The sequence below is a fragment of the Lactuca sativa genome, chromosome 2, assembly GCF_002870075.4.
Source record: "Lactuca sativa cultivar Salinas chromosome 2, Lsat_Salinas_v11, whole genome shotgun sequence".
NCBI classification, from domain to species: Eukaryota; Viridiplantae; Streptophyta; class Magnoliopsida; order Asterales; family Asteraceae; genus Lactuca; species Lactuca sativa.
Window position 1 is genome coordinate 96,948,668 of NC_056624.2, and position 10,960 is coordinate 96,959,627.

The window sequence follows — 10,960 nt, forward strand, 5'->3', positions numbered from 1 at the left end:
GTGATCGTTGAACCAAGTATCAATTCTAATATGAACTTCAGGACGGAGAACTGCCCAAGTCTACGAGTAATCGCATCGCATGTGAACAAACTTAGAACCCAATACGACTCTTGTAAACAGATCGCCCTATAGTTTAAACACCTACGGAGATACAAGAATAGCCCGTACAACTTAGCAAACTACACAAAAATAGAATTGGAAGACTAGGCTTCTCACCCTGGAGAGCCCCGGTCTTATTCTTCCAGAGGCCGACGGATTGCATCGTATGTACCTCAGATATCGAGGACTTCGTCAAGATTTTCCATTAGAAATCGTTGTCTCTGCCTCGCATAGATGAAGCGGTTGAGCAAACGCAAGGAAAGAATTACTTTCAGAAATGGACCTAAGATCCGAATATCACCAGTTTGAGTGTGAAGGAAGGTTGTCTGGAAGACTACCTTCCGAACTCGATGCGGACACTTCGAGTCCGTAGTGATACCCCTCGGATAGGACCAATACGCCTGAAGCATTCATGAGTTTAATGAATTGAGTTCATCTTTCTTACTTGGATCAGTTCGTCATTCTCCATGTAACGACTTACTTATCTACCCTTGTAGTAAGAAGGAACCCATGGAAACATTACCCTCGGAGATACTTTTTGCAAAGTTCTCTGAACACGAGTTTTGGAACTGAAGAGTCAAAATTTCCTAAGACACATTATTATGGATGTTTAAATTCTTGAGTACTCTGTCAATTTATTAAAACCGTTGAGAATTTGTCGACACCAAAGCCACCGACAGAAATTCGCCAAATTCTAGGTCTTACAGACCTACTGTCATAGTTCATTCAAAACTCCTCACAAATTACAGAAACCCTTTCGACTTTGACCCAGCAAGGGGCGGCCCTTGACTGGGAAGTTTAGCAAGAGAAAGAACCGTTGGAGTCCCAAGTGAGAGACCAAATTCTTTAGGAAAACTCACTCTGGGAATGCTTAATGCGCTTCGAAAAGCGTGGAAATCTAAATCCAAGATAGTCAGGACCTCCAAGATTCTTACCAGAATCGGTCCTATATCTCACAGACTAAACCTACTCCACGAACTCAGTAACGTACATTTTACTCTTCACGTCTCGATCTTGAAACCGTACATTTCCATTAGGACTCTTGTAAGTCCACTCGTCGAGATCCTCGCCTTCGTATTAGAACCGTAGTGACCCTCGACAGAGAGGTCAAGCGGACGAAGCAACGCCGTCGCCATTTAGTGAAGGTTCGTTGCGATACCAACCGAGGACCCGAATTCACTTATGAGCACGAGAACCAATCGATTAGGAAGTTTCCACCTCTCGACTTGATCATTTGTGCCTACTTCCTTACCTAAATTCTAATTTCGGGACGAAATTCCCTCTAACAGGGGGATGATGTGACAACTCAAAATTTTCATTCGGTCAAACCCTAGCAGTCAATCACTTCATATTATAAGTCAAGTTCACTTATACTTGTTTTTGGGAAAAACAAGTTCAATTGATTATTTTAATATTATTCTTTAAACGAACGGGTGAAAGAAAGTGTCGTCTCGAGTTTTGAAATTTAAAAACCGCAAACACCTCGTGTCTTAGAAGTTCGCGGCCAAACTTTTATGTTTGGGTCAAAAAATCATCCAAAAATCGTAAACTCATGCATAAGCATGAGTTTACTCCCCAAGACTAGTCATTCTTGTGTTTACTCCCCAAACACCAAAAGAGTAAACTCCAAAATATCCTCTCAAGTATCATCCAAGTTTTTATTCAAAATCTTCAATCTAGTAAGTGTTTCTAGCCCTTTCAAGTTAGTATATCACTTAATCTAGTGATTGTACATCCTTTAATCCATCCATTTTTGTGTTTTGATTAGTTTTCCAAAAACACCAAGAACACACACTAGTGTTCTTGGACTTAAAGTTCATTTCAAGCTTCCACAATGTAAGTACTTCTATCCTAGAGTCATTTAAAGCTTGCTATACATGTTTATACCAAAGAAAAGTCCCAAGAACACCAAGATAAAGGTGTTCACGGTTTTGGGAGGTCCCAAAACCGTAAACACCAAGAATAGAGCTAAAATGGTGTGTTAAGGTGCCTAGATGCTTCACAATGCCTTAGGGACTTGTCTAGATTCATCCTTGAAGAGTTTATCACACAAAAAGCACCAAAACTTTCCATTTTTATGTTTTTACGGTTTGGGGATGTCCCAAAACCGTAAACACCCCAAAAAGTGTTTAAAAGTCCCATAAATGTCCCATAGTTGTTCCTTATGTCTAAATCCAACCTAGACTAGTGCCATGATTGAGCTAAGGACTTGAAAACCCCCAAAATACCAAACTCATGAGTTTAAGGTAGTAAACTCATGAGTTTAAGGTAGTAAACTCATGGATAAATGATCCTTAGACTGTAAACTCCATTTAGGAGTGTTTTGATGCCACACAACACTTCCTAAGGCTTAAACATGAAGTAGGAATGTTTGGAATAGCTTAGAAGACTTCAAAATAGCAATTGGTCAAAAGGTTAGGAGTTTACGATCGTAAACTCATGGGGTGTTGGTCCTTAGGGAGTAAACTCATTTTAGGAGTGTTCCTTGAACCCCAAACACTAGCCTTTCCCTACAACACTTATATGCACTCCTTAGCACTTATAACACTTATACAAAGTGTTTGTCATGTCCTAGAGTGTCTTGACTTGTTTATTAGTTGTTTAAAGACTAATTGTTTATATACATATGTCCTCATATGTAATTAGGATCTTTGTGCGTGTCTAAGTCTTCACTTGACACCAAGCACTTATCCGACACTTCCTTCCGATCCACTCACAACAGGTGAGTTCATACCCCTTAATCAATGTTTTAAATGTTTTAAAATACTTTATTGGGGGGGGGGTTACAAGTAGAATCATGCTAGTTATTATACCAATCATATGTGATTAATAAGCAGCATTCAAATGATTGGCTACTCATTAGCCGTTTTACCAAACAGTTTCCTTCAAATGTTTTTCATAAACACTTTATATGTTTAAAACTCCTTATTAAACTGTACATTTTACTTTGTATGTTTCATTTCAAACTCATTTACAATTGTGTTTCAAACAAATGTTTCTTTATACTTAAACTGTTTTATCAAACCCATGCCTTCAAACCGTTTTATAGATTGACATCAAGTCGATCTTTTCTTAGATAATGATTATGTTAAAAGGTTTTACAAAACTTATTTTATGCTTTTATATTATCAATTGCATGCCTATATATGTATAGATATATAAGAAATGTTTAAAAGACTTAGGAAGGCTATCCACCCTATTTCCTTTTCGCGCTTGAGATGTGGTCTGGTGGGAAATCGGGTATCCGTCGGAAGGTTGTTTAAATATTAGTTATATATCATATGTACATATATAGTCATAAAGGTCCTTCCTTTTCATCCAATGCCCTTGGGTAGCAAGAGTATACATCCATGTTCATACGTACCAGTTAAATTACTAGTAAGCTACCATATAGGTAGTTTAGGAAGATACTAGAACTATTACTAGAAAACAATATCATACAATGAGTCAGTTCATTCATGAGTCAATACTTGCTAGATAGAGAGAAACACACGTCACAGCTAGTACACACAATACATTACTATACTATTACATAGATACATTTACATGTTTACATTCACATAGATACATTTACATAGATACATCTACAAGAGAACATTTACAACTATAGTAGAAAGAGAACATATACAACGATACTAGAACGATTAACAATACATTACATATACATGAATACGTTAACATAATTGTGATCCACTGTATCGGAACATGCCTTCAATGTCATGGCCCAAGCTGTAGCCAGAGTCTCTTGGAGGGAGAGTGTGAGTTTGCATATAGATCTATACTGGATTGACTATTCTACACCTTGCTGCTAGCTACAGCCGGACCTGCAGGTCTGCGAGTGCCAAACGTCATACCTTTTTATGACCTACATTTGTCGTGTTACTTAGTCGATAGTATGGTACAATTAATCACATGATACCTTAATATAAATCTGGTTTAAGGTAGTTAGTACAGTAGTAGTTCCTATAATACTACACTACAATACTACATTAATTTACCCTTTACATATAGTTAGTGATCATTTCACTTAAACATTAATGTACAAACTATATTTTGTTAATAATAGTTACACTTGGGGAAAATTACACACTTTTACAAGAAACGAACATAAAAAACAGTTAAGTCTTGGTAGAAGACTACATTTAGAACAGTTGGGTCTTGGTAAAAGACTCCCTTTTAATATAGTAGAAATTATAGGGATTTCTAGGGTTTTTTTTCAAACATTTACAGTTGTTTTACAAACATTTTTATACTTACACGAACTTTCTTTCAAAACATTTTCCAGTCTTTCATTACATGTCAAACAAATACTTACATACAAATTAAGACACATTAATACTTATGATCTTACCAGCTTTAAAGCTGATACTCTCTTTCAAAATAACTTGTATCCTCAGGTCAACAGTAGATAGGTACCGATTATAGGTTTAGAGAAGATGGAGCTCGTTCAAGACTCATCTTTCATTTTGTTTATACTTTAGTGTCTATTATAATTTGACAGAACACTTGTATTAAAATTATATTATTAATGCAATGGATGATGTTGTTGCTTGTTTTCTACTTTTCATTATTGTGATACTGTACATGACGTCCTCCGCCCCAGAACATTTCCACCGTTCTTGGTTTTGGGGTGTGACACAGATCTTCGCATATTCCCCTTGGAAATGTCACTGTTTTATTTGCTAAGTGAATCGCCATTTGAATTGGCCTTGGCTCCGGCAGGTTTAACTTCTTAAAGAATGAATATGGCATGAGGTTCACACTTGCCCCCGAATCAGCCAACGCATGGATAGTTGCTAAATTTCTGAATTGACAAGGCAAGGTCAAACTACATGGGTCACCCTTTTTCTTAGGTAATTTGTTCAACATGGCGGCTGAACAATTTTCATTTAGAACCACCTTCTTTACTTCTTCCATCTTCTTTCTATTTGTAAGAATCTCCTTTAAAAATTTATCAAATTTAGGCATTTGTGCAACCGCTTCGATGAATGACATACTAATTTGAAGGGCTTTGATGTGTTCCAGGAACTTTTGATAATCAATATCGTGCTTGTCTTGTCTAGCTCGACCTGGAAATGGCAGCGTAGGCTGATATGGCTTAACAGGAGGTTTATTTTTCTGCTCAGGTGGGGGACTCGTCGAGTCCATGTCTGCGACTCGGCGAGTCTGGTCGGGATTTTTCAATTTTTGAGTTTCCGCTTCTTCCTCTTGCACTAACTTAGGGTCTTCTTTCTGAATAAGGGCCAGAGGAGTTATAATCATCCCACTCCTAGTTGTCATGATGTTTATATATGCGCCTTTCGGATTATTTTCGGTATTACTAGGAAGTCTACCCGGTCGTTTCTCATTTATTTGAAGTGCAAGTTGGCCTAGCTGTTTTTCAATGTTGAGAATAGAGGATTGCTGATTCCTAAGTAGAGTTTGCTGATATTTCATCATAATTTGGTGCTCTTTAATCATGTTTTGTTGATCTCTCAACATGTATTGTTGATCTTTAATTGCAGCATCGATATCGTTATGCCTTTTCTCGGATTCAGTTGCAAATCTTGTAAGCATATCTTCAAAGTCTAATTTCTTTTCTTGCACTGGCTCCTCCTTTTGATAAAAACCTCTTGCTTTTTGCTTATACTTTTCCTCCTTTGCCTTCTTGTACTCATCATAGGGTAGCCATTCTTTCTTGGGTTTTCGCAAATCATCATCATATCTATCACCACTTGAGAAACACACTTGGGCTTTCCGGTTCCTGTTCTCATCAAGATCACAATCCTTAGTAAGATGAGGCCCTCTACAGTTATCACATCCCACTCTAATGGCATGGATGGATTGGTCCATCTTAGTCATTCTTCGATCCATGCTCTCCAATTTTGCCAATAATGATGCCATATCATCGTTTATAGCATTCACCACCCCTCGAGTTGAGTCATTCCTTGGGTTATGATATTCTCTAGAGTGCTTAAAGAATTCTTCAATAAGTTCCCTCACTTCAGCCGAATTTTTCTTTGTTAATGGGCCTTGAGATTCAAGTAGTTTTCTAGTGATGACGTTTACCCCATCATAAAAGATTGACACTTCTTGTTGCACATTGAGTTCATTTTGTGGGCAATTCTTAATTAGACCCTTGTAGCGCTCCCATGCCTCATATAGCGACTCACCCATTTGTTGTTCAAAATTTGCAATGACCTTTTTGAGTTTAGCAACTTTAGATGGTGGGAAAAATTGTTCTAAAAATTCTTCATGCATTTTTTCTCATGTAGTAATCGTGCCTGGTAGTAGTGCTTTCAACCAATCCTTTGTAGCTCCTTTAAAGGTGACAGGGAGCATCCTCAACAACACTGTTTCTCTTGGTACATTCGGAATGTTAACTTAGTCGGTGATATCGTTAACTTCATCGAGATGCTTATAAGCGTCTTCATGATCCTTTCTGGTGAAAGGAATCTCCTTCAATGCAGAGAGGATGCGCCCCTTAAGTTCAAATGTAGCAGTAGCGGGTATGGCAGGTTGAACAAGCCCCGGACCGGTGTCGTCTCGAATCCTCTTTTTGTATGCCTCCATCGAGAGGTCGACAATGTATGCCATGGTGTTGTCGGGTTCGCCTTCTTGCTCGCTTTCTTCTTCGTATTTGGACTCGTATTCAGTTACTTTTGGGATCCGATTTTCTTCAAAATTATCAAACTTGCTTGCCTCGCTCTTTTGACTGTTAGACTCACCTGCTTTCTTGCTTTTCTTCTTTCCAAAGACTGATTTAAGGTCCTTGAAATGTGATTTCCTTGGCGGGTTTGAGTCTTCAATGGCTTTATCCTTGTTCTTCCTAAGAGCGGATTTCGGGTCTTCGAATGGAGGTACCAGAGGTGTGTTTGAACTTCGGGTTATATAATACCTGAAAGAAAACAAGAAACACACATAAAAAGACCAAAAATGAAATAAAAAACGAAACTAGACATTTGCTTTGGACTCGTCGAGTACCTACGACTGGACTCGACGAGTCAAAGTTAAAACAGAAAAAAAAAATTAATAAAAAATCCTAAAAAATAGAGAAACTTAAAACTTAAACCTAATGACTAATTTACTATAGCAGTAACTTTGTGCAAGATAGATCTCATACAAATGATCGATAACACTAGCAATTAAAATTAATTTTTAGAACCGTTCCCCGACAACGGCGCAAAAAACTCGATGTGTGTAAAATGCACTAGTTTTAATCCCACTTTTAATTATAATTTATACACACAAAAGGCAGTGTACTTGTCAATTGGTGGTATAGTTAAGCAAACAGGGCATCGAACATAGGGAACAATAATTAAACTAACTACTAGAATTATCCAAAAAAACAAATAATAAAAGGAAAGAAGTTTTCTCTAGTTTTTCAAGATTAGAAACTTAAGCACTTAACTAACACTTAAATAAAACAATTAGCAACTAAAACAAATAAAAATCAACTAAATTCAATATTAAAGGAGACTTCTGTTCAGGTTTAACTTCTTTATTCTTATGGTTGATTTTATGGCAAGTGCAGTGGATTAATTTTTCATTGGCTACCGATTAATGTGATTAGGTTCATGTTCACTATTACTAATCTTTAGAAAACAAATCAATTCAAACAGTGACCAATTGGTTAAATTAATAAGTTCACTAGTTTATTAATTCAGGTTTGGTAAGACTTGTAGCTAGCTAATTAAATTACTAATTCAATTTACTTATTGTATGGTTGTTCTTCACACAAGCTCATACATTGATTTACATATTTTCTAAATAACCCCTAATTTCATGTTAACTATTCATAGGCATATAAGATTGTTTTCACATAAAATTATATGAGACAAGCAATTAAGAGATGTTTATGCAACTTAATATACTTGATAATTAACAGAAAATAGTTATTGGCAACACATGAGGATCTTTAACAAGCTTAATCAAACAAAATTCACCAATTAAAACTAATCCAACCACAAAATCAAACCATAGTCATAAAGTTGTCTACCCTAAACAGAAGAAATGAGTTTTTAGCTGATATTCATAGCAGAAAACGTCTCATAAACTAAACCTAATGATTTAAACATAATGTAAGCACTAGATTAAGAAAAAAGATTATAATCGTGCCTTTCAAACTCCTCAAATTTGAAGGCTAGGGTTGATCCACGAGTTCCATAGCTCCATCTGCACTTTCAATCTCAATTCAATCCCCAAGGGTTCCAGAAAAGGTTCTTGTTTCGTGGGTTTATGCCCATTATATAGATTTTTGAAAACAGGGACGACTCTCGAGTCCATAGGCCGACTCGCCGAATCCCTCACTTAAAATCCGTGCGCGGTAAGGCATCCATTTGTTCACAAAGATTCGTGCCTACTCGCCGAGTAGGTGTCCGACTCGTCGCGTAGGTTTGTTTTTTTGACTTTTTTTCTTCTTTCTTCAATCCCCGAGCTTCCGATTGCATTTCTCGCTTCCTTTTGCTTCCAAGCATGTCTTTAAGGATAAAAATATAATTTAAACATAATTAAGTACATTTTGTTCATTAATCGAAATAAAGTAGCCAAAAGGTATTAAGATTCTACACAAAATATATAACTAAATATGCACATATCAATCATCATGTCAAAGGCCTCTGCTATTATCAATTCAAGTATATACAAATTTAGTTATGAGCTTAGACGCTTAATCCAACAAATGTAACATCTTCCTGGGCCTTCAACAATTACACACGAGGTGGAGAAAGAGATGGCGACAGAGGAGCACATTAGGTTACTCACCACCACCAATCATGAAAAGGGTTAATGATGTCACAATAAGAGCGGTAATTGAAGCTTGTTCCGTGAGTTTGCCAAAAAAAACTCATTAGATTTGCCAAGAAGGAATATGACAATGGGATGTGGATTTCCTAGCAGCATAGATGGCGATAGGGTTTGTGTGCAACAATGACAAAAGGTGGTCAACATAAGACATGGTGGAATGGTCTTTGCGGCGACACCAATGACTGCGCCGATGATGAACAATTTCTATTTATTATAGGCGGAGAGATGAGGATGGTGGTGTGTGAGTAGCAGTGAAGAGGGAAGAGGTGAAAATGTTGTCTACTAGTAAAGAGAAAAGAGGCACGTTGTGACAACCGTCAAAATTCGAGTCAGTTCTAGATTTGAATAAACTTAGTTGCACGTATAGGCACGACACATACTAGAATTTGTAACTAGATGCTAAGTTATAACCTACTAAAAACTAGGAAACAAGTAGAATCAATGGATAATGTACTTATATTTCACATTGTTATGTGAATTCTATACCTACTTAAATGTAGTGAATATCCATATTTAGGTCACTCTTTGACTCGAACACCTTTTCATGAATCATATACACACATCATGCACTTGACCTAGTGGTAGAAATTAGGTCAAAGTCTCATAGAAACTTAAGTCAAAGTTGAAGACTAGGACTAGTATACTTGATTCCTCAATTTCGCTTGAATCTCGGAATCACTACATAGAATGCCAATAAACCGATAAAAATAAGTTACAAACATTATTTATAACTATAAAAGAGTTATAATACCATAAGATAATTTTAAGTCTCAAATATTCAATTTATTTTGATATTCAAAGTTTATTAAAATCCAAAACCCTAAAAGCCCTAAAACCTAAATTTTATAAAGTTTAACCTTAAGAATTTTATAAAAATAGTTATGAAACTTATAATATTATCTTAAAAAAATTAAATTCAAGGAAATATAATCAAGGAAAATAAAAATTTAAGTCATTAACATTTACCCTTAATTTATAAGTCAAAAATCAAGGTTTCATGAGCAAAAACTTGGTTAGGGTGTATATTTTATAAAAAGTTTGATATTTTTATAAAAGAATTGAATGTTTTTATAAAATTAAAAGGGAAGGAGGGCATAATACTCTCAAAACCATCCACCCTCTTCCCAAGACACCTCCCCTCTTCCCAAAACACATAATCACTCATTTCTCTCTCACACTCCATTTTCTCTCTCATTTTCTCTCATTTCTCTCTACCTTCACCACCCTATTTTCTCTCTTCCTATCTCTAGGAACCACGAAAATTTCCAGAAAACAAGTCCAAGAACACTCATGATGCTCAAAATATTCATCATCTAGTGGTGTTCATTAAGGTAGAACACAATTTCCTTTCATTTTCCTTCAAGTTTCATGATTTTTCTTGCATTTCCTTCTTCTTCTATGCCATTCTCTAAGAAATTTGTGTGAATATTCATTCACTTCAGTTTTGATGATGATGTTGGTAGATTTTCACCAAAAACATCTTGCATGTTACAAAATGGTGAAGATCCATGACCTAAACCTAAGTCAAAACCATGAAAATGCACTTTTCTACATGTTTTGGTGGAAAAACACCACATGCATCCAAAGTTTTCTTTCAAAAACGAATTTTGAACATTTCAAACTCATGAATCATCTTCAAACAAACATGCATGTGATGATCTTCAAGCTTAGAGGCTTGATCATCAAAGTATGTTGTTAAAAAGCTTTCAAATGGGTTTATAAAAAGATTTATTCCCAAATAAAAATCTAAAACAAGTTTTCTGATCAAATCTGATTTTTCCCTGTAATCCACCAACAAAATGATATGTTCTACAATTTTTCAGAAAATAATTCATTTTTCTCGAATTATTATATCTATTGCAATAAATTAGGTCAATAATTCATATAAAATACTTTCTGAGTTCTATAAATCCTAGGTAAATTAGTGGATGACCCCTAAGATAAATGATGACATCTCAGTGAGTTTCATTGATTTTTGTTACTCTTCGATATGGTTTTGAATTTTCTTTTTGTTTAGTACAAATAAATCATAAAACCACTTTAAGGAATTTTAAAAGTCTATATAATAATTTTCGCA

The 10,960-nt window shown here is 35.8% G+C and overlaps 1 non-coding gene across 1 annotated transcript; it reads left to right on the forward strand.

The window, feature by feature from the left end:
• Positions 1–6,184: 6,184 nt before the first annotated feature.
• LOC111899999 (small nucleolar RNA R71) lies at positions 6,185–6,291 on the forward strand. The gene has a single exon (XR_002853092.1). It is a non-coding gene; the product is annotated as a small nucleolar RNA R71 (small nucleolar RNA).
• Positions 6,292–10,960: the final 4,669 nt, after the last annotated feature.